This window comes from Schistocerca gregaria, chromosome 7 (assembly GCF_023897955.1).
Source record: "Schistocerca gregaria isolate iqSchGreg1 chromosome 7, iqSchGreg1.2, whole genome shotgun sequence".
Classification (NCBI taxonomy): Eukaryota; Metazoa; Arthropoda; class Insecta; order Orthoptera; family Acrididae; genus Schistocerca; species Schistocerca gregaria.
Window position 1 is genome coordinate 124,703,824 of NC_064926.1, and position 25,631 is coordinate 124,729,454.

General features: G+C 43.3%; 1 protein-coding gene and 1 pseudogene across 1 annotated transcript in view; one reads left to right on the forward strand and one right to left on the reverse strand.

The window, feature by feature from the left end:
- LOC126282319 (uncharacterized) lies at window positions 1–25,434 on the reverse strand (annotated as a pseudogene).
- Window positions 1–25,631, forward strand: part of LOC126281361 (semaphorin-2A-like) — a 2,101,799-nt gene that overhangs the window by 145,651 nt on the left and 1,930,517 nt on the right. The gene's annotated exons all lie outside the window — the stretch shown is intronic.

Genomic DNA, 25,631 nt, shown 5'->3' on the forward strand with positions numbered 1-25,631 from the left:
TTACCGGCCGCAGCTCAGCGACTGCCGAGAATAGTCCAGGGAGTAAACATTGTCGGCCAGGGGCGTGGTCATGTGAACCAGCCCGCTGGAAGCCTCACCCCCGAGTCTGTTCCAGACGTGAATCTACGCAGAAAAGCAGTGTGGATTCATTGCTGCACAAGCTGGTTGTTCTCCATGGTGTCTCAATGCAGTGGTCATTTCTAGGGTACAGTCTGCCAGTTACAGAGGTTAGTTGCAGTTTAGCGTTGTTAGCGAAAATCTCGAGTTCGTGACCGATTTTACATGATTAATAAACGTTATGGCAGATATGGGGTACATAATTTTCAATACAAATGGTATATACAGGGTGTTTCAAACATGACTGGTATATTTGAAACGGCAATAAAAACTAAACGAGCAGCGATAGAAATACACCGTTTGTTGCAATATGCTTGGGACAACAGTACATTTTCAGGCGGACAAACTTTCGAAATTACAGTAGTTACAATTTTCAACAACAGATGGCGCTGCAAGTGATGTGAAAGATATAGAAGACAACGCAGTCTGTGGGTGCGCCATTCTGTACGTCGTCTTTCTGCTGAAAGCGTGTGCTGTTCACAACATGCAAGTGTGCTGTGGACAACATGGTTTATTCATTAGAACAGAGGATTTTTCTGGAGTTGGAATTCCACCGCCTAGAACACAGTGTTGTTGCAACAAGACGAAGTTTTCAACGAAGGTTTAATGTAACCAAAGGACCGAACAGCGATACAATGAAGGATCTGTTGGAAAAATTTCAACGGACTGGGAATGTGACGGATGAACGTGCTGGAAAGGTAGGGCGACCGCGTACGGCAACCACAGAGGGCAACGCGCAGCTAGTGCAGCAGGTGATCCAACAGCGGCCTCGGGTTTCCGTTTGCCGTGTTGCAGCTGCGGTCCAAATGACGCCAACGGCCACGTATCGTCTCATGCGCCAGAGTTTACACCTCTATCCATACAAAATTCAAACGCGGCAACGCCTCAGCGCCGCTACCATTGCTGCACGAGAGACATTCGCTAACGATATAGTGCACAGGATTGATGACGGCGATATGCATGTGGGCAGCATTTGGTTTACTGACGAAGCTTATTTTTACCTGGACGGCTTCGTCAATAAACAGAACTGGCGCATATGGGGAACCGAAAAGCCCCATGTTGCAGTCCCATCGTCCCTGCATCCTCAAAAAGTACAGGTCTGGGCCGCCATTTCTTCCAAAGGGATCATTGGCCCATTTTTCAGATCCGAAACGATTACTGCATCACTTTATCTGGACATTCTTCGTGAATTTGTGGCGGTACAAACTGCCTTAGACGACACTGCGAACACCTCGTGGTTTATGCAAGATGGTGCCCGGCCACATCGCACGGCCGACGTCTTTAATTTCCTGAATGAATATTTCGATGATCGTGTGATTGCTTTGGGCTATCCGAAACATACAGGAGGCGGCGTGGATTGGCCTCCCTATTCGCCAGCCATGAACCCCTGTGACTTCTTTCTGTGGGGACACTTGAAAGACCAGGTGTGCCGACAGAAACCAGAAACAATTGAACAGCTGAAGCAGTACATCTCATCTGCATGTGAAGCCATTCTGCCAGACACGTTGTCAAAGGTTTCGGGTAATTTCATTCAGAGACTACGTCATATTATTGCTACACATGGTGGATATGTGGAAAATATCGTACTATAGAGTTTCCCAGACCGCAGCGCTATCTGTTGTTGACAATTGTAACTACTGTAATTTCGAAAGTTTGTCTGCCTGAAAATGTACTGTTGTCCCAAGCATATTGCAACAAACGGTGTATTTCTATCGCTGCTCGTTTAGTTTGTATTGCCGTTTCAAATATACCGGTCATTTTTGAAACACCCTGTACATATATATGTGTGGTGTGCGTACTGTAAGACTTTCGGTACACACACCATCAGATTATTCGACTTGTCGCTCTAACGAAGTAGGCGAGTGTCAGCAATATGTCTCGTGGTCTTATCGTGGCGTGTTTATCTTCTGCCGTTAGGTCAGATCATAGAAATGCCACTTGCACGCTTAGAGTAGCAGATTGATGGTGACCAACTTTAAACAGAACTAGATTAATTTTCACACACATTTATTAAAATAATAAAAAGCGTAGACATTACGTAACTTGATTCTGGATGCTGTTTACAATCGATGATCTGAAGTTCCTTTGGTCTTGGTACGTTAATCTTATTCTCACATATCTCTGATACTTGACAAAGTGTCTATTCATTTATCTTCATGGCTATGTACAGGAATATGGTAATCTTATTAGGCGCAAACTGAAACTTGACTATAGACTGGTACAGACTAATGCAGACTGACTAATCGGAGGTCTGTACACTCGTTATAATACATCATGCGTTCATGTATCACTGCGCGAGTGTCATCCGCGAGGAGAAAAGATTCTATGTTAGCAGCAATCTCATTGGCTGCGTTACATATTAATACGCGGATCGGCGGAAGCAGAATTTGGTCCGTCTCTAGGGAAGCGCCATCTCGTAGTGCAGAGACGGACGAGCGCTGCGCCTGCGCTGTTGTGCTTAGTGGGGCGCGCTCTAGTGGGAAAGGTGTGTACATGCTGACTACGCAGAACTATGTACACAACAATATGTAAAATTTACACTTCTGTATAACGACAAAGCTCAGTTTCTCGATGTTACCAAAAACATCGAAATGTTGGTGACCGATTTACTTCAAATTTTTACACATTACTTTAATAAACGTTTGGGCAGACATACACTACACATTATTAAAATATACTTGGGTATATATACACTAAATAAATGAGAAAGATCGTTAGCAAAAATCTCTAAAAGTTCTCGATTAATTTACTTCAGATTTTTGCACAATACTCTAATAAACACACACATACACATATGCTACAGTTTCCCATATATACATAGATAAATATAAAGGAAATGGTGTCATCAAAATTCTCCAAAAGTACTAGCTGATTTACTTCAAATTTTTACACAACACTTTAATCAACATTCTGATGGACATATGCGGAGTCATTATAGACTATGTGAGTCTGCATGTTAGTAAAGTGTCGTGTAACAATTTTAGGTAAAACGGTCATGAGCTTTTTGAACTTTTTGCTAAAAGCCTTTCCCCATTATGTGCTGTACACACATTTATACACCACATATATTAAAGGCATATGTAGCCTCCATCAAACTTATTGTATATTAGAGTATGATGTAACCATTTCAAACTGTTGGTCGGGGACTTACAGAGATATTTGATATCAAACTTTTCCTCTTTATGTTTTATATACATATTTATATGTAATATACAGGGCTGTCCATTGATTGTGACCGGAACCAAATATCTCACGAAATTTTCGTCAAACGGAAAAACTACAAAGAACGAAAGTTACCTAGCCTTAAGAGGGAAACCAGATGGCGCTATGGTTGGCCCCCTAGATGGCGCTGCCATAGGTCAAACGAATACCAACTGCGTTTTTAAAATAGGAACCCCAATTTTTATTACATATTCGTGTAATACGTAAAGAAATATTAATGTTTTAGTTGGACCACTTTTTCCGCTTTGTGATACATGGCGCTGGAATAGTCACAAACATATGGCTCACAATTTTAGACGAACAATTGGTCACAGTTAGGTTTTTTAAATTAAAATACAGAACTTAGGTACGTTTGAACATTTTATTTCGGTTGTTCCAATGTGATACATGTACCTTTGTGAACTTATCATTTCTGAGAACGCATGCTGTTACAGCGTGATTACCTGTAAATAACAAGTCAATGCAATAAATCCGCAAAATGATGTCCGTGAATCTCAATGCATTTTGCAGTACGTGTAGTTCGCCTTCCGTAATGTTCGAACATGCATTGACAATGCGTTGACGCATGGTGTCAGGCGTTGTCGGTGGATCACGATAACAAATATCCTTCAACATTCCCCACAGAAAGAAATCCGGGGACGTCAGATCCGGTGAACGTGAGGGCCATGCTTCGACCACCAAACATCCTGTCATGAAATATGCTATTCAATGCCGCTTGAACCGCACGCGAACTATGTGCCGGACATCCATCATGTTGGAAGTACATCGCCATTCTGTTATGCAGTGAAACATCTTGTAGTAACATCGGTAGACGTCGCAGCCATACTGGATTTTCTGTTGCCTAATAGTGCATAATATGCCGGTTTACGTTACCGCTGTTGGTGAATGACGCTTCGTCGCTAAATAGAACGCGTGCAAAAACTATGTCATCGTCCCGTAATTTCTCTTGTGCCCAGTGGAAGAACTGTACACGACGTTCAAAGTCGTCGCCATGCAATTCCTGGTATAGAAATATGGTACGGGTGCAATCGATGTTGATGTAGCATTCTCAACATCGACGTTTTAGAGATTCCCGATTCTCGCGCAGTTTGTCTGCTACTGATTTGCAGATTAGTCGCGGCAGCAGCTAAAACACCTATGGGCATCATCATTTGTTGCAGGTCGTGGTTGACGTTTAACATGTGCCTGAACACTTCCTCTTTCCTTAAAAAACGTAACTATCCGGTGAAGGGTCCGGACACTTGGATGATGTCGTCCAGGATAGCGAGCAGCATACATGGCACACGCCAGTTGGGCATTTTGATTAATAAGTTTGTGACTATTACAGGGCCATCTATCACAAAGCGAAAAAAGTGGTCCAGCTAAAACATTCATATTTCTTTACGTACTACACGAATATGTAACAAAAGTGGAGGTTCCTATTTAAAAACACAGTTGACATCAGTTTGACCTATGGCAGCGCCATCTAGCGGGCCAACCACAGCGCCATCTGCTTTCCCCCTTAAAGCTAGACGAGTTTCGTTCTTTGTAGTTTTTTCGTTTGATGCTTATTCCGTGAGGTATTTGGCCCGGTCCCTTTCAATGGACCACCCTGTATGTTGACGGAATATGTATTCTCCATCAGACTTAATGTATACTAGAGTATCATGTAACCATTTCAAACTGTCGGTCGGGAACTTATCGAGATTTTTGCTATCCAACTTTTCCTCTCTACGTTTTATACACATATTTATATGTCATACATAATTAAAAAATACACAGCTTATGTCAGTGCGAATTTTTATTAGAACACAGAATAAACCATTTCAAATAAACTAATCACGATATTTTCGAGATATCTCCATGGTTTGAGCAGCAGCACGTATGGATTGAGGAGCAGCACGAAAGACTACATTCCTGTTGTTCCCCATCCGTTACTCCGAACAGTCCTCGGTATACCATATTTACGTTCCTTCTGGTTCTTGTACATATTGTTTGTCATTCTACTTCCCTATAGCGTACATGTGCATCTTCGTCTACATACGTACTCCACAAGCCACCATACAGTGCGTGGCGGCGGGTACTCTGTACCACAACTAGTCATTTCCTTTTCTGTTCCACTCGCAGATAGACCTAGGGAGAAACGACTAACTATATGCCTCCGTATGAGCCCTAATTTCTCGTATCTGTTCCTCGTGGTCCCTACGCGAATTTTATGTTGGCTACAGTAGGCTCATTCGGCAGTCAGCTTCAATTGCCGGTTTTCTAAACTTTCTCAGTAGTATTATCCGAAACGAATGTCTTCTTCCCTCCAAGGACTCCCACTTCAGCACCCAAAGCATATTCGTAACACCTGCACACTGATCGAACCTACAGGTACCAAATCCAGCAGCTCGCCTCTGAACTGCTTCGATGTTCTCTTTCAACCCGACCCGGTGCAGATCCATCATACTCTAGCAGTACTCAAGAACAGGTTGCACTAACGTCCTACATCGCTCTCCTTTACATAGAAACCACACTTTCCTAAAATTCTCCCAATAAACCGAAGTCGACCATTCACATTCCGTTCCACAATTGTCACATGCTTGTTCCACTTCATATCACTTACACCTTTGCGCCCAGATTTTTAAACGATGTGGCTGCGTTCAGCAGGACAGTACTAAGGCTCTTTCCGAATATTAGGGGTTTGTTTTTCCTCCTCAACGTGTTAAATTAAATTTTTTCTACATACATTTTATCTAGCTCGTCTTGTATGGATCTGCAGTCACTTATCTTCGACACCTGTGCACCACAGCTTCATCAGCGAACAACTGCCCACCCTGTCTGCCAGATCATTTATGTGTATATAAAATAGCACTTCTCTGTGGCGCTCCTGATGTTATCCCTGTCTGCGATGAACACTCACCGTCGAGGACAACACACTGGGTTCCATTACTTAAGAAGTATTGTTGCCAGTCACATATCTGATGGCGTGTTCCTTATGCACGTTCCGTCGTTAACAGTCTGCAGTGTCAAATGCTTTTCAGATATCTAGAAATATGGAATCAGTCTGTTGTCCTCCGTCCTTAGTTCGCAATATATCCTTTGAGAAAAGAGTAAACTGGGTTTCGCACGATCGACGCTTTCTAAACCAGTTCTCATTCGTGGACTGAGCATCTCAGTCTCTAGCAACTTTATTATATTCGAACTCAGAATGTGTTCTAGAGTTCTGAAACAAACCATTGTCAAGGGCATTGGCCTGTAATTCTGCGGGCCCCTATTTTACCATTCTTATATGCACGAATAACCTGCTCTTTTTTTCCAGTCGCTTGTCATCTTGCACTAGTCGAGAGATTAGCAATATACGTACACTAAGTAGGGGGCCACCGACATAGAGTACTCTTCGTATTTTTCTCAAAATTTCAAATATCTTGTACCATTTTACATTGTCGAATGCATTTTCTAGGTCGATAAATCCTATGAACGTGTCTTGATTTTTCTTCAGTTTTGCTTCCATTATCAGTTCAATGTCAGAAAGGCCACTAAAGGTGCTTATACCTCCCTTAAAGCTAAATGTATCGTAATCTATATTACTAAACTGGCGTCCTGGTTAGTGAAACATGGTTCAGAATCTCAGTTGCAGTATGTCTGTCTCATGCCTTCCAGGGGCAACAAAATTTAATTTTCAATATTTCACACAGTTACTGACCGATTTTGAAAATTTAAAATGCTGTCATCATCTACGTATTAAGAGCTATAATCTTACGTTAATTTTCTAACAGAGTAAGACAATAATTAAACTTAGCAGCTTTTTAAACGGCTTGAGGCAGAGTAACTTACAATGCACAAATAGCCAGACTATACATACTTAACGTTAAATATTGAATATATGAATTCACTTGTAAAGTACTCATAAGGTTGAAGTTGTTCTATGTCTCGGGAGTTCGATTCGTTAAATCTGGTGTAACATATTTTCAAGTTTCTTTTTCCTTCTGTGCTTTATACTTGAAAATAGCTTGAATGGATGAGCTGTTAATCTGACCGAGCGGTAGTTCTCGCACTTACCTGCTCTTGCAATCTTCGGAATTATGTGGATGATACTTTTCTGGAAATCTAATGATCTGTGATAGATTCTACACATCAACTTGAATAGCTCCTCGGTTGCCACTTCCCGCAATGGTTACATAAATTCCGAAGGACTCGTATCTGTCCTTTGTGCTTTAGTTGTCTCAAGTTTTACAATTCTCTGTTCAATTCTTTCTCAAATATTGGAGCCCTGTGTCTTCTAATGTTTTCTAATGGGGCTAATTTGGCGAGGAAGAGAGTTCACGAACTTCTTCAGGTATATCATATCCACGTTAAGTCATTGTTTGATGATTAGATCCCGTAGAGTTATCGATCTCTGGGGATTTTGATTGCTAGTTTTCATCATAGTCTCAGACGTTTTATACTGAGATAACATCGTGTGACTTAACCAGCCGGTCTAAGTGCAGTAGGGTGCTCGAGTGTTCATCAAACCAGGAACGACTGCGTGCAGCTCAATAAACACGCCTGTTGTCATCTGGGAACACTGCAATGTCTATAGGCAACGCATTGCAGAAATAAACGTAGCGGTTCATGTTCACGGTAACTTAAATAAGTGAGTCTAGTTCATGGTACGCGAAAAAGCCCGAAAACATCACAGAACCGCCTCCTGTCTGAAGTACAGCTTCCACAGTCTGTAAGGTAAGCCCTTCAGTGGGCCACGGCTGCAATTGACGGCTTGCATCAGTTGGACAGGGGCAAAGTGGTGACTCGTCGGTCAACACTAAACGCCCCCCGTCAGATGTTGAATAGTTTGTGTCTTGTTTGACCCAGTGAGAACGTATAATTTTGTCTGCGTGAACAATCGTCTTTTACGACGTAACCGACTCCAAATGGGTATAACAAGCAGTTCCCTTTGAAATGTTCGCTTGAAACAGGTTCAGATAAATCTGCATTCACTGAGAGCAGTGTTAAAAAATAAATAGGACAAACTTAATTACATATATAGATAGTTGTATGAGTTGTATGTACACTCCTGGAAATTGAAATAAGAACACCGTGAATTCATTGTACCAGGAAGGGGAAACTTTATTGACACATTCCTGGGGTCAGATACATCACATGATCACACTGACAGAACCACAGGCACATAGAGACAGGCAACAGAGCATGCACAATGTCGGCACTAGTACAGTGTATATCCACCTTTCGCAGCAATGCAGGCTGCTATTCTCCCATGGAGACGATCGTAGAGATGCTGGATGTAGTCCTGTGGAACGGCTTGCCATGCCATTTCCACCTGCCGCCTCAGTTGGACCAGCGTTCGTGCTGGACGTGCAGACCGCGTGAGACGACGCTTCATCCAGTCCCAAACATGCTCAATGGGGGACAGATCCGGAGATCTTGCTGGCCAGGGTAGTTGACTTACACCTTCTAGAGCACGTTGGGTGGCACGGGATACATGCGGACGTGCATGGTCCTGTTGGAACAGCAAGTTCCCTTGACGGTCTAGGAATGGTAGAACGATGGGTTCGATGACGGTTTGGATGTACCGTGCACTATTCAGTGTCCCCTCGACGATCACCAGAGGTGTACGGCCAGTGTAGGAGATCGCTCCCCACACCATGATGCCGGGTGTTGGCCCTGTGTGCCTCGGTCGTATGCAGTCCTGATTGTGGCGCTCACCTGCACGGCGCCAAACACGCATACGACCATCATTGGCACCAAGGCAGAAGCGACTCTCATCGCTGAAGACGACACGTCTCCATTCGTCCCTCCATTCACGCCTGTCGCGACACCACTGGAGGCAGGCTGCACGATGTTGGGGCGTGAGCGGAAGACGGCCTAACGGTGTGCGGAACCGTAGCCCAGCTTCATGGAGACGGTTGCGAATGGTCCTCGCCGATACCCCAGGAGCAACAGTGTCCCTAATTTGCTGGGAAGTGGCGGTGCGGTCCCCTACGGCACTGTGTAGGATCCTACGGTCTTGGCGTGCATCCGTGCGTCGCTGCGGTCCGGTCCCAGGTCGACGGGCACGTGCATCTTCCGCCGACCACTGGCGACAACATCGATGTACTGTGGAGACCTCACGCCCCAGGTGTTGAGAAATTCGGCGGTACGTCTACCCGGCCTCCCGCATGCCCACTATACGCCCTCGCTCAAAGTCCGTCAACTGCACATACGGTTCACGTCCACGCTGTCGCGGCATGCTACCAGTGTTAAACTGGCTGACACTGACGGCGGCGGTGCACAAATGCTGCGCAGCTAGCGCCATTCGACCGCCAACACCGCGGTTCCTGGTGTGTCCGCTGTGCCGTGCGTGTGATCATTGCTTGTACAGCCCTCTCGCAGTGTCCAGAGCAAGTATGGTGGGTCTGACACACCGGTGTCAATGTGTTCTTTTTTCCATTTCCAGGAGTGTAGATAGTTTAGCGAGTGAATCTGCTAGTATCAAATATGTTCCGTAAATGGCTGTCTCTTTGATTGCATTGACTTCTAAGCAGAAACCTTTTACACCGCCGAGGAACCGTAGAGCATCGTATTTGACTTAAAGTTGATACCACTTCCCATTACTGAAATAAATGGGTCTTAACAGACGGACAGAGAAAGTTTTTACCAATTTAGATGCAGTACCCTAAAGACACAGTCATCCGTCGTGGTTTAGTCTTCCTTTGGTTTTCACAAATCGTCCAGGGCAAATGTTGTGATGGTTGCTCTGAAATGACACGGCCGATTTCTTTCCGCATCCCTCCCAAATTTGAAGTTCTTCTCCATCTGTAATGACTTAGCTCTCGACGGGACGGTAAACCTTAAGCATCCTTTAGCTTCCTTGACGTTACGTGTGATGAAATCTTCTCGGGTTGTCAACCGAGTCGTTCCGTCGTGCTATCTCAACGTTTCGACGAGTGTCCCACAGGTCATTTTAAGGGCTTGAAGATGACGAAAGGGAAAGTCGTCGAAAAGTTGCAACAAGACGACCCTGCATCTCGGCTGATAACCCGAGAACATTTGATCAATGAAATTCGTCGAGAAACTCTGCAATCAATTTGGTGTGTGATAAGTCCTACCCCTTTCACTTTGGCGAATGCACGTCAAAATCGAAACCTCCAATGATTAATCGTTATTAACATGTCGTACATAATTCATTAGCAATTTGTGATTTCCTATGTGCCTTATAGATGACCATGACTTTTGAAGCGTTCAATCCACTGTAAAACAGTTGGTGTAAGAATCCAGAATATTTGAAACTGTTTGTCAAAACCAAATCCCGATTTAAAGTCGACACACATTCATATAGTTGTAGAGACATACGTGTGCTGCTCCATGTTCTAAGGTTCGGTAAACTCTTATATTTCGTCTTAAATGACATTTCGACGTACTTAACAGAAAAAAAAACAGTTGATGAGATAATGCTTACGATGTCCATTCATGTCATTTCAATAGAAATGAAGAGTTTCATACTTTTTGCGTTCTAACGGGTTGGATGTATGGCTATTTACGTAAGTCAGTCGTTTGAAAGAGACATAATCACTCAGTCCGCGATTCTTTCGAAATACGGTACAAGATAGATCTATCTCATATTTCACCTACACTCAGTTTAACGAATACTATGTTTCCTTCAATTATGGGAAGAATGATTAAATTCTAATAATTACGAATTGGGAGTGCAGCGTAAGCAGTCTGTCGCGTTTTGTGAATTAAATTCAGCTCGGTGGAAAAATAACCACGGTACTGCTCAGTTATTTATTTTGCAGAAAATTACTCAAACGTATACAGAGAGAATGGAAAATGAGTATGTCTCTAATTCACTAATCTAATAAATAACATGGCTGTTAAATAAATGAACATGTTCGGCATTTCGAATTCTCGTAAAACACGTAAATTAAAACCACATATTGCCGCAGTGTAACGTAGAGGAGAGTGGGGAAATACCATGCGCTTCAGCTATTTTTTTAAAAATATTTCTTATTTTTCGAACTCAACTGTAATGGTGAACACCTTATTTTGTGAAGCGGTCAGGTCCCTACATCTTTATGATTCCGTATTTGGGATATTAAATCCATTTACATTTCTACAGGTGCTTTACAAAAATGTTGATGTGTAATACAATATAATACTTAAAATTGCAAAAACTCTGTAAATGTAAAACAACTAAAAATATTCTGACTTTAGAACTTATTTAGAATTTAAATAATGTAAATTTCACAACTTACAAAGTTCCTATATAGAGCAAAAAATCAAAAATCCTTTTACTGGTGACATGACATTGTAACGTAATGGACTCAACATGTCTCTGTTCACATTTAGGGCCTGTTTCAACGGCAGAAGTCTCAAACATGCTTTTCAGCAGCGTCATGTCCACAGCACTCTGAATAAACGCGCCCACTCCAAATCACACTTCCCAAACTCTCCACAGTGTAGGCAAACGAAATCGTTGTCAGTAAACGGTCCAGCGTTTCTTGTAACAGAGGTTTTCCGAATGGATCAGTATCATCCATTTAATCATCACTACAGAGTTTGTACTACGCTGGTTCTAAATCATCATCCGATAAAGATTCCAAAGAAATTTTCCGTCAACATTTCATTATGTCAGATTGCTGAGGTCTTAACTTTGATGCAAACTTTCTGAACTTGCTTTTTCTCTTAGGCTTTAACTTTGATTTTCCTAAAGGTAATTCACCTTCTTTTCATTCTTTCTTAATTTTGATATTTTATTCTTCGCAGCTTTTTATAAACTAACTTTGTTGGGACTCAAATTGAAAATTGAGGAATGCTATTGTCTGGCATTATTCTTCCATAAAAGAGGGCCTGATAATGAAGAAATGTCTCTGAATTGTAGCCCAGCTGCAGGCTGAACTAGTTTGTGTCTACATCATCGAGGACACCAACCACTTTCTTTGTGGAACAAAGCACAGCTGTTTCATTGCTTTCATCATTTTTAGCGCTACCATCCTCAACAACTGGTAGTCTTAAAGCTGTCTTTTCTTCTGGGTGCAAAAGCATGAAGTCGTCGTCACTAAATTTGACGGGGTCTAGAGGGAAAATTCCTGTTCTGCTGTAGACAGAGATGCCCTTCACAATATTTCCAATTCTCGTGAAGGCTTTGCTAAAGATAGGACAAAAGTCTTAGGGTGTTATTTCCTGGTGAGGGTTAGACTTCATAAAATTGTCCCATTTTTGATTAATTGAAACTTTCAAGCTGCTGAAAAAGGCCACATCTAAAGATTCTAGCCTGTGAGAGCAGTGAGAAGGTAGTGTTATCTCTACTATTACATTGTCCTTGCGAAAGTTGTAGACTTCTAGGGACACATGGCTAGTATGATTGGCTGAAATCAAAATAATTTTATTGTTCTTAAATGCCTTGGTAAAGTTAGCAGAATGCTTCAGCCACTATGGAAAGAGAACATCGGCCATCCAATCGTTCATGCAACATTCATGTATTAAATTTTGTGGCTTCCCTTTCTGTCGGGCAGAAGCAACTTAAGCTGAGAAAAAATAAACATTGGAGGTGCACATGCCCCTCTGGCACTCAATACACAACACACTATAATGTTCTTCCCACGCTTCCAGCTTATTGCTCAGACAATATTTAGCTCCTTTGGGTGCTAAAATTTTTCCTAACTTCGAACTGTTGATATTCCCGTCTCATCAGAATTGTAAATTCTAGAGGCTTCAAACTTATGGACGTCTATTACTTCGGTGAGGTTCGAGGAAAAGAGTTAAACTTCACTTGTGTTAAAAGGTGAAATCCGGTTGAGACTGGTGTCCTCAGGTTTCCGAATGCCTGACTGACGGATTTCTTGTAAGAAACCCAGTGAGTTAATCCTCTCGAGCTGTTTTGGACGCTTTATTATAATCATGCTAAATATTATTTGCTTCGGCATATTCATACGTTAATCTTCTCAGCTCCACTGAAGATATTCGATAAAATATCTTTGCTAAAGAAGCACATGGTTGACTTTGTCATCTTCCCGTTCTTTAGAAAATTTACGTTTTTTTCGTTAACTTACTTTGCAACAATCTCGAGTTTATAACCTATCTCTTAAATCAGAATATTGTGTTCCATAAAACATGCAGCTCCTCTCTGTAGCTTTCCATTTCCTGAAATATCGTGAAGTGCGCAATTTATTTCATGCTCCGTCCACCCTTTCCACCTTTCAGTTGTTCTGACTCTTTTTCTCACAATCTGTGTTAAAAAATAGCTTGTAAGATGGCACAAATTTTCAAGAATATAATTCACAGAAATACTTAAACAGATTACTATATGGGGCAGTAGCGTTCACCGTAGGACAGTACTGGGCGGTATTGCCTCGTGACAACATGACCCAGCATTTTTAATTCTAAACAATTGATGTTTAAAACAAGTTCAAGACACACGCAATTAAATCGAGCTACTTTAAATATTGCTACTATTAACATATGTCACATACCTCTATACTCGTGATCAGCTGATTTTAAACAAACATTTGAAATAAAATGAAACCAACTGTCGCAAACGTCTGAGTTGAAAACTTACGACTTTTCTGGATCTGATTGTAGTTCCTTTCGCCATGTGCCAGCACTATGCAGCGCTGTTTAATCCCTCTAGGAAACTGGAAAAAGGGGTGCATGATGTAACCCTCTGAACGGCATTTCCCTGCCCTCCCCTGCTAATTTACAGAGCTACACTTCGGAAACATATTTGTAGGTGTTGAGTTTTTCTGATTTCTGATGGAAAGCTGCAAGTAATATTCGAGTTTCTCGATATTCTACCAATGGAAATTCACTGACTGAAAAAAGTCACGTCACCAACCAGGAGCTGTGCGACAAACACGAAAGTTACTAGGCGTGTTTCTACATTCGAAAGATGATTCCTATTGAAATTTCGCGCCAGTTGCGCAATAGTGGCGCTAAAAGTATCTCCATGAGGATGCAAATCAGGTTTGCTTTAAATACACGCTACAATTGTCGCAAGCGTTAGCCACCTTTCAGATTGAGCGTGGTGATCTGATGTTAGCTAACAATGTCTTGAAGGCGACAAAGACACCATTCTTAGTACCTCACTAAGTTTGAGTGAGGTCATGTAATAGGATCTGGATGTTCCTTCTGCGATATTGACTAAAGACTTGGCACGAACGGAGCCACTGTACATGACTGCTGGCAGCGGTGCCCACGAGAATGTACAGTCGCAAGAAAGAGAAGGAGAACAAGCTTATCTTCTTAACCTAGCCACTTCCCAGGTGCCATTAACATCAGTTTCTGTAATCTGCTTATTTTATAGATTGCCAATGAGTCGTTTATCTCTCCATTTTGTTCTGAAGTTACTCAGTTTTATTTATTCGGCTGGTAGTATTATTGTTATTTACCTTTTATATTTTAGGTTACGTCTGTTGATGGCTATGCAAATCTTAAGCGTTTATGAGAAAGCGCTATGGCCAGTGCAGACATTTTCACATTTGTAAGTTCAAATCATATGCATTGTGTTTGTATGTTTATAGACAGACACATTTTAGAATCAGCGTGCTCTCGAAATCGGCCAGTTTTGCGTACTAAAGACCTCATTTAAACTAATATACTTTTGTATTTGGTTTTCTATAACATGTAACATATGTGCCCTTCGTAAGACTTCAGCGAATAATTTTTGGTTGTGTGTTCACTATTGACAGGCCATAATTATTTAATTCTGCTACTAAAATCTATGTTATTACAAAAATGAATGTATTTTGGTATATACACCTTCTCGTAAACCACTGGACCGAATTCAACCAAACTTGATAAACATATTACTTATCACCCAGAGAAAAATATCGTGGGTTTAAGAATCACCACCCTTTTATTGGAGTAGGGGTCATAACTCCGAGAGAAGGTGGGGAGGAGGAGATGGAGAGAGAGGATGAAGGACGAGATGGACGTAGAATTGGGGGGAGTAGGGGGACAGACAGAGAGGGAGAAGGAAATGGGCAGAGAAGGGGAAGAAGAGGATATATATATATATATATATATATATATATATATATATATATATATATATATATATATAGAGAGAGAGAGAGAGAGAGAGAGAGAGAGAGAGAGAGGAGGAAGCGGAGAGAGACTGAGAGAAGGAGCTCGAAAGAAATAGGGAGAAGGAGCAGATGGAGTAAGAGGAGGTAAGGAGATGAACTAAGAGGTGAGAAGAGGAGACTAATGTAGAAGATGGGGAGAGAGGGCTGGTGGACAGAGAATGGCGAGGAGAAGATGGACAGAGAGGAGGAGGAGCAGATGGGCAGAGAGTGGGGGAAAAGTAGATCATTGGAGAGAGGAGAGAAAGAGATTTATAGAGATGGGCCAGAAGGAGACTAATTTAGAGGATCTGAGGAGGTGAATGAGAATGGAAGAGGATATGGACTTAAAGGGGGAAGAAAGTGACGAGCAGAGAGAGTGTTGGGAGCAGAAAGGAGAGGAGCATATGGCAGGGAGAAAGGGAAGGAACCAGATAGATGGAGAGGAGGTCAGGAGTAAATGAAAAGCATACGGCAAAGAGAAAAGGAAGGAACCAGATAGACATAGAGAAGGTCAGGAGTAAATGAAAAGAGTGTGGGAGGTAGAAAAATGGACGGAGGGAGAAGGATGAGATGGACCAACAGAAATTTGGAACAGATATATAATTTTTAAACGCCTGATAGTCAGCTAGTTATTGTCACATACGTCGAACTAAGTTTACTGCTCAAGCAGAAAATGAAGATGGAAACATGATTCGCTGAAAGGTAGTCGAAGTGACTAATTCAGAGTTATAGTAGCGATTGGCATTTTGATTAGAGAGATAATCATAGCAACGGTCATCTTTGTGTTCCTGGACCGCAACTGGAGCCGCTGAACTACTTCTTCCTCAGTATACCAATCATTTTTTTATGAACAGCTACTATGCAGACTGCCCATCATATCTACCGACGGAAGCCCTACGTTCGAAGTCCCGTGCCGGAATCGGTAACCGAGCGTTTTCTTCCAAAGCCGCAGCAGACTTCATTAGAACTCAGCGTAGAGTTGCACACAGTTTTTGCGAAACAGTGGCCACATTTCAAACTAACAGAACTTACTTCTTAAAAAAGTGAGTGCTCACATTCCCAAGGAATTAGATTGCCCGACGAAAGACGTGAAGTACCCGGAAGACGTTGCCGGAAATCACTGTAATTTATAAGCTTTTCATATCGTGAGCGTAGTATTATGAACAGTTAACGAATTTTGAATTGGCAATATGGCTAAAATCATTTAATCATGTAGACAACAGGTTTCAGCAATTTTCTGTTGTCATCACCGGTCCGAAGATAGCAACAGAGAATCGCCGAAACTGGTATGTGTATGAATAAAGGATTTTCAGTGTTCATTGTAACTTCCTGCACGTACACACCCGCGCCTAGGATGCAAACGATTAGAGCTGCAGTTCTCTGCGACAGGTGTAGGTGTACTAGTTTTATTCGCTTGTAGTATTATTACCAAGCCTAGTTAGATATATAAGGGGCATGAACAGTGTCAGGTATTCAGTTATCACTATGAAGAACACGGAGATGCCACGCACTTGGTTGGAAAAGCGTTATCAGCACCTGACGGTTCGAAAGGGGCTCCATTGTTGGTCTCCAATTGACCGGCTGGTCGAATCGTGCAGTTCTCAGATTTGTGGACAGTCAGAGGTGACAGTGGTGCGAAGTTAGAACTACATGAGAAAGTATACCGAGCACATCGTAACCTCTTCACATCTGCGCCTGTCATACGGGATTAAGTAATCAGTCGCAGGCTGGCCTGAGCCGGACAAGAGAATTAGCATCCTGTTTGTAAACAGCCTTTAACACAAGAATACAAACGCCCGTATTTGGAGTGGTGCCGTGACCGAAAAGCATGGAATACTGATGAATGGTGCCGCACTGTGCTCAACGATGAATTCTCAGTTCTGCACTGCCCTAGATGACCTTCGTCGCAACTTTGGCGGCGACCTGGGGAGAGGTCCCATTTCTCTATAGTTTCGGTTGTTACTCCTGATCTGTGGAGCCATCTGTATGAATTGAAGTCACGGCTGGTAGTGATTGAAGGAATTCTCGAAGCACAACGATACGCCATACACATCCTGGGTCTTCATATGTTACCGCTCACGCGACAGTATCTTGGGACCATTTCTCATCAGGACGATACTACTAAAAATACCACAAGTGTCTCTGTGTATTGTCTGCGTGTTGCTGAAGTGCTCCCGTGGTCGGTTCCGACCTGAACAAGTAAAACACTTTTGGAATGCGTCAGAACGTAGAATTCGCTCAGGATTCCAAAGTCTAACATCACATCTTTCTTCGTTTCGGTTCCTGAGGAAGACATTCAGACAACCAACTGAAACTGTCCCCAGCAAGCCGATCGAAGTGGCCGTGCGGTTCTAGGCGCTACAGTCTGGAACCGCGAGACCGCCACAGTCGCAGATTCGAATCCTGCCTCAGGCATGGATGTGTGTGATGTCCTTAGGTTAGTTAGGTTTAAGTAGTTCTAAGTTCTAGGGGACTGATGACCTCAGAAGTTAAGTCCCATAGTGCTCAGTGCCATTTGAACCATTTTGTCCCCAGCAGAGTTGAATCTGCCATAAACGCGAAGGGTGGGCATCCCGTACTAATGTCCATAAATAAATGCCTAGCTACATACGATTCATGCGCAGCTTAGTTACCGTTAGACTCCAAAAGAGGGTACATGTGAGTGAGTATGATATGCTTTCAGCTAACGTCACACAAATAGCTCTCAAGTGGCCATCCATGCACAAATTCTGAGCATAAGGGCAAACACCCTTTCACTTAGTCGATGTCTCAAGTTAGTTAATACCTCAGACCAGTGTCTCAGCTAGTGTTGCAAGACGCATCTACCGTCACCTCCAAGAACCGCACTGAGCATTATACAAGCGATGTTGTATTGTACTGTGTTGAATTGCATGTTAACCAAGGACATAGAAACGACGGAGAGGGTCCGTTCCCGCCGCAGCCGCAGTGGTCCACAACCCCACGACGACTACCGCAATCCGCTTCCTTCCTCCGCCGCCCCACATCAAACCCAGGGTTATTGTGTGGTTCGGTCCCCGGTGGACCCCCCAGGGAACGTCTCACACAGACGAGTGTAGCCCCTATGTTTGCGTGATAGAGAAATGGTAGTGTACGCGTACGTGGAGAACTTGTTTGCACAGCAATCGCCGACATAGCGTAACTGAGGTGGAAGAAGGGGAACCAGCCCTCATTCGCCGAGGCAGGTGGAAAACCGCCTGAAAACCATCACCGGACCTCGACATAAATCGGCCGGGCGGATTCTTGCCGGGGACCAGGCCCTCCTTCCCACCCGGAAAGCCGTGCGTTAGACCGCACGGCCAACCGGGCGGGCTTACAAACGATGTTACTCATCGTTCAGTGGATCCAGGACTACACTAGTGTTTAAACAGAGATCAGTGCAAGTGAACACTATCGTACATTGCAATATAGCATCTTCATACTCCAGTTACATATTCTAAATCTTCTTCTTTGTAGCTGCAGTTTTAGCATAACAGGTATTATTTGCACCAAGTTAATTTAAATGCATACATTTCAGGACACTCGCTGCTGATTGTCTGCCGTTTTACTGCCGTATCTCCACAACGGCGGATTTCAATAGCATAGGTATGGCTACTCTACTGCTTCCACAATGAAATTTTCACTCTGCAGCGGAGTGTGCGCTGATATGAATTTTCCTGACAGGTTAAAACTTTGTGCCGGATCGAGACTGGAACTCGGGATCTATGCCTTTTGAGGGCAAGTGCTCTGCCAACTGAGCTACCCGTCTTCACAGCTTTACTTCCGCCAGTACCTCGTCCCCCTACCTTCGAAACGTGAACTCAGTCACTGAGATTTTGTGAGATCATTTCATCGATGAACTTGGCCTAATGATGCTATCAGTGACATCGCCATCCTCATCAGTGGGAAGCCACATCTCTTTTTCCCCCTCCCTTCCGCAACTTATTTCCAGCCAGTCACAGTGTAGTATTAAAAGTCCAAGATGGTTCATAAGGTCCAGTTGCATTAGTGGAAAATTAATTAACGCCACCTCTCCCCCTTTCTCCAACCATTCATAGCACACTACCACTTTACTCCAAGCAACCATAACGCAGTATTTGAAGTCCAAGAAGATGGTGAAACGTCCCCTTGGAAACATTGTACAGGACTCTTCATAAACTGACACACAATATTTTTTTTTCTTTTTTTTAGAGAACAAACAATGTATTTACCTCAATAGTGTTCAAAAGTCATAATGTATATAGCAGTTCATGACATCCAGTCTTACAAATTTCAAAACTCCGCCATCTCTCTCCCCACATCCACCACTGCTGGCGGCTCACCTCCAACTGCGCAACTCTAGGCGCTGTTAACAGCCAACTAGCCAACACTACAATGGCAGACAACAATGCAAACTAGCCACAGACTGCACATAGCACTGCCAGAGTTTTTCATACAGAGCGCCACGTGGCGTTACCAATAAGAAAACCTAAACAGCCTACTTACAATGGAAACAGATGAAATACCATGTACCTCTCCTCTCTGGCTCCAACCAGTATGAAAGAAAGATGCAGGAGATGACGGAAGCAGACCAGTTGTGTTCTTTATACTCCGCCCTTGTAATCTTACAAACCAATGACAATGCAGTATTACAAAATTAGCCTCGTTGTGTTAACGGAAATTATAAACCATGCCCTCATCCGTATCTCCAGTCAGTCATAGGGCAGTATATATATCCAAGATGATGGAAACAAAACATTTGCCCTACGTATTCTATGTGCCCTTTCCTCCCTATCTCCGACCAATCAGTTTGTAGTATGACGAAATGGCACCAGACAAATTATAAAAATTACATAACCTCTTCTTTAAAGATATTATTTCCTTGACAGTCAAAGATATGCTTCGTTTTCAGCATAAAAATAGAATTATGTAACATTATTTATGTACGTAGACATACCTCTTATTTACACTCCTGGAAATGGAAAAAAGAACACATTGACACCGGTGTGTCAGACCCACCATACTTGCTCCGGACACTGCGAGAGGGCTGTACAAGCAATGATTACACGCACGGCACAGCGGACACACCAGGAACCGCGGTGTTTGCCGTCGAAAGGCGCTAGCTGCGCAGCATTTGTGCACCGCCGCCGTCAGTGTCAGCCAGTTTGCCGTGGCATACGGAGCTCCATCGCAGTCTTTAACACTGGTAGCATGCCGCGACAGCGTGGACGTGAACCGTATGTGATGTGCAGTTGACGGACTTTGAGCGAGGGCGTATAGTGGGCATGCGGGAGGCCGGGTGGACGTACCGCCGAATTGCTCAACACGTGGGGCGTGAGGTCTCCACAGTACATCGATGTAGTCGCCAGTGGTCGGCGGAAGGTGCACGTGCCCGTCGACCTGGGACCGGACCGCAACGACGCACGGATGCACGCCAAGACCGTAGGATCCTACGCAGTGCCGTAGGGGACCGCACCGCCACTTCCCAGCAAATTAGGGACACTGTTGTTCCTGGGGTATCGCCGAGGACCATTCGCAACCGTGTCCATGAAGCTGGGCTACGGTCCCGCGCACCGTTAGGCCGTCTTCCGCTCACGCCCCAACATCGTGCAGCCCGCCTCCAGTGGTGTCGCGACAGGCGTGAATGGAGGGACGAATGGAGACGTGTCGTCTTCAGCGATGAGAGTCGCTTCTGCCTTGGTGCCAATGATGGTCGTATGCGTGTTTGGCGCCGTGCAGGTGAGCGCCACAATCAGGACTGCATACGACCGAGGCACACAGGGCCAACACCCGGCATCATGGTGTGGGGAGCGATCTCCTACACTGGCCGTACACCTCTGGTGATCGTCGAGGGGACACTGAATAGTGCACGGTACATCCAAACCGTCATCGAATCCATCGTTCTACCATTCCTAGACCGGCAAGGGAACTTGCTGTTCCAACAGGACAATGCACGTCCGCATGTATCCCGTGCCAACCAACGTGCTCTAGAAGGTGTAAGTCAACTTCCCTGGCCAGCAAGATCTCCGGATCTGTCCCCCATTGAGCATGTTTGGGACTGGATGAAGCGTCGTCTCACGCGGTCTGCACGTCCAGCACGAACGCTGGTCCAACTGAGGCGCCAGGTTGAAATGGCATGGCAAGCCGTTCCACAGGACTACATCCAGCATCTCTACGATCGTCTCCATGGGAGAATAGCAGCCTGCATTGCTGCGAAAGGTGGATATACACTGTACTAGTGCCGACATTGTGCATGCTCTGTTGCCTGTGTGTATGTGCCTGTGGTTCTGTCAGTGTGATCATGTGATGTATTTGACCCCAGGAATGTGTCAATAAAGTTTCCCCTTCCTGGGACAATGAATTCACGGTGTTCTTATTTCAATTTCCAGGAGTGTATTATAAAAGTGATGTCATTGTCAAAGTTGTGCAGATACATAGCTCTGGCTTAACAGTATTAAAAAGTGAGTCCAAGATCAAAACGTTATGCATTATTTATGTACACACATATCTACTTAAGTCCGGGGACTATGTTGGATGATTAGGTACTTCCCAGCCCCATCGACCGAACAGAGCAGCCACAGCTTGCGCTGTATGCGCCCGCGCATTGTCGTGCAAAATGATGGGTGGGTTGAGCAGAAAGTGTCGCCGCCTTTTCACAAAGCTCGTCGCAGGTGGTGCTCCAAAAACCAACAGTAATATTACTTGTGACTTTGATTTGATTCCGAGGATGAAGGAACCACTTCGTGGCATTCGCTTCAGAACTGTTCCAGAGATTCGACAGGCAGTAGACCGCTCCATTCGCATCAAAAATGGTTCAAATGGCTCTGAGCACTATGGGACTTAACTACTGTGGACATCAGTCCCCTAGAACTTAGAAATACTTAAACCTAACTAACCTAAGGACATCACACACATCCATGCCCAAGGCAGGATTCGAACCTGCGACCGTAGCAGTCGCGCGGTTCCGGACTGGTTTGTTTCCATCATCATGAATGTTAAATACTGTACTATTATTTGCTGGAGATAAGGAGAGGTAAGAGGTGTGACTTGATGCATATATTGCAAAATGTCTAATTTGACACCATTTTCATTTTCATACATCATTTAAATATTACAATGGAAACAGTGGACCAGGAGAAGAGAAAGTGTACATCGAAAATTATGTTGTTTGGCGGCATTTAAATACTACACTCTGAGCGGCTGGAGACACAGACAAGGGCTTGGCGTATAAAGCATACTATTGGTTTGTTTCCATCATCTTGGAATTTTGCATTGGGTGTTTAAATTTAATGGTACGTTGTGACTGGTTGGTGATAGTGATATGAGGAAGGGAGAAGGAAAGAGTTTTTTTAATTTCCTGATCTGTTTTCTAGTACTAAGCTCTGATTGGTTTGCAAAAGGGAGGAGAGGATATAAATGACACGATTGTTCATTATGTAAATATCACAACTTGACACTACTTTTATTCCAGAAATAAAGTGTATCTTTGATTTTCCAGGAATTAATAAGACCTTTTACAGCATATCTGGTGCTATTTTCTAACACTGCAAACTCGTTCGTTGGAGATAGGGAGGAGAGGGAGCTTGGAATGTAATTGTAGAACAACCGGTTGTTTCAGTTATCTTGGATGTTTCATACTGCTCTATGACTCACTGGAGATGGAGAGGAGGGCATGGTTTTTAATTTCCTATTAACACAACAGGGCTATTTTTGAATCAACACATTGATTCGTTGGGAAGGTGAGAGGGAGTGGGGTGCAAAACACACAATTAGTCTGTTTCCACCACCGATTGCACTTTCTTTTAATATTGCGCTATGATTTCCTGGAAACTAGTTGAGGTAGTTTGTGTGACTTGCTTCCTATATCAGGACTTAAGTAATTTGACACATTTTTACAGATCACTTTCATACTATGCTCTGATTGGCTGGAGACAGAGAGAAGGGTCATAGGGTGGAAAGCATTCACTTACTATGATTCCATCATCTTGGATCCAAATACTGCGTTATAAGTGGCTGGGGACAAGGAGCACAGTGGTGTGACTGGTTGGAAATGAGGGAAGGGGAACACGTAACCAATTTTCTAGTAACACAATTGAGCCGTTTCAGTCATTTTGGATTTTTAATTCTGCGCTATGAATGGCTGGAAATAAGGAGGGGAGGGGAAAATGAAGTGTGTCTACCCAGTGATAGGACGATTTTGTCACGTTATCGATAACGTCATACATGACCTTATAAAAATAATGACAGAGGTCAAGTTCATGTAGTTTGTTTGTAAAAACTGAAGCCGCACCAGAATGGCGAAACGTGTACTACTTCCGACTCACAGTAATCTGGAAAGAAATTCTCAATTCGACGTCCCTGATCTCAACATTATGTGACACCGTGAACCAAAGTACGCCAGTTCCTTTGTCCTGCACTATTCCCGGTAGGCTTTCCAGGTTGGAACACATTACTTCTGTGATGCCATCGATGGATCTCAACCTCTGACGTCCTCTTCTTCTAGTGCCTTCGACCTTTCCCCAGAATTTATGTTTTTTTCCAATGAAACCTGTCTTGATTTGTCCAAAGTAGATCAGCTTTTGGTTTACTATCAGACCTTCCAGTGAGCACTTTGGTTTTATTTGCCCTAATATTGATCTAATCGTTCTCTTTGCAGTCCATGGGCCTCTAAGAACTTTCCTCCAAGAGGAAAGAGTCTATTCTTCGCCGTTCCGCCTTTCTAATGATCCAGGTCTCACAGCCATACATCACAACTAGAAAGACCATAGTCCTTGGAATATGGACCTTTGTTGGTAAAGTTACATTATACTCCTTAAAACCTTGTCGAGGTTTGACATTACCTTTCTATCAAGCGAGAAGTGTCTCCTAATTTCTTGACTGCAGTCTAATCAGCGGAAAACCGAGATGATTGAACGTAGATACTACCTCCATTGTTTCTCCTGCTATATGCCATGAAATGATAGGTGTAGTTGCTATGATTTTCGTTTTATTAACATTCAGCCTAAAACCACTTTTTCACTTCTTTCTTTCACCTACACCAAGAGTCTTTAACTCTTCTTCACTTTCTGTCTGCACTATAATATCATGTGCGTCTCCAAGGTCGCTTATATTGTAGTCTGCCATTCCCCATAACGTGCTGTACATACAGATAGTGGTAAGCTGCCTTGCCGTGCCCACTTCTTAATCTTCATCCATGTAGTTGTTTTATACACAGTGCTCCACGTGGCTTCTTCTTCAGAGTATAAACTCCGTATGAGAGGAATGAGGTGACCTTTTAGTATCACATTTTTGAGTACTTCACATAATTTATTGTGATCGACACAGTCAAACGCTTTGGCATAATCACGTCTTTCTGTAATACTCTTGCCGTTCCTATAATGCACCGATTGTTGGCAATTTGATCTCTGGTTCCCCTTCCTTTATGAAATCCATCTCGATCTTCCTGTAGTTCTCGCTCTAGATACCGGCGAAGTATATTTTGTAAGATTTTCAAAATGACTTTGCTAGCGTGTGATGGTTCAAATGGCTCTGAGCACTATGGAACTCAACTGCTGTGGTCATCAGCCCCCTAGAACTTAGAACTACTTAAACCTAACTAACCTAAGGACATCACACACATCCATGCCCGAGGCAGGATTCGAACCTTCGACCGTAGCAGTCCCACGGGCTAGCGTGTGAGACAAGTGCGATTGTTCGGTGATCTGAGCATTCTTTAGGAATTCATTCTTTGGGATCGGGATGAATACTGATCTTCTCCATCTTCTGGCCACTGGTGCATGCTCCATATTTTCTGACATATTGAATGTATTACTTTTACTGCGTCCTTTGCAGTGATATTGAACAATTCTGCTGGAATACCATCATGCCCACTAGTTTTGTTTTTAGCCGTATTTTCGAGAGCCCATTTGGCTTCCCTCTCCAAAATATCTGGCTCTAGTTCGAAAATAACATTACCTTCACTATCGTCAGCGTTGCTAGTATGCAGTTCTACACATTCTGCCTGTCTTCCCTTAACGTCCTCTGCTTCTGTTCAGTCTTTTATCGTTCGAATTTTCGCCTGGAATTTTCCTTTCATGTCTCTAATTTTCTTGTAAAGATCCATGGTCTTCCCCATTATGTTATGTTCAACTTCTCTCCACTGTTCGTTTAAGATACCATTTTTATCTCTTCTAGCTAATTTTTGAAACTCTGTATTTAACTTAAACATTGCTAATCCATCCCCTCTGTTTTTTGCTTTCCTTCTTTCTTCTGCAGCTTACACTGTCTCAGCCGATAGCAATCTGGCCTTCTTGTTATTCTTTTCCTTGCTTT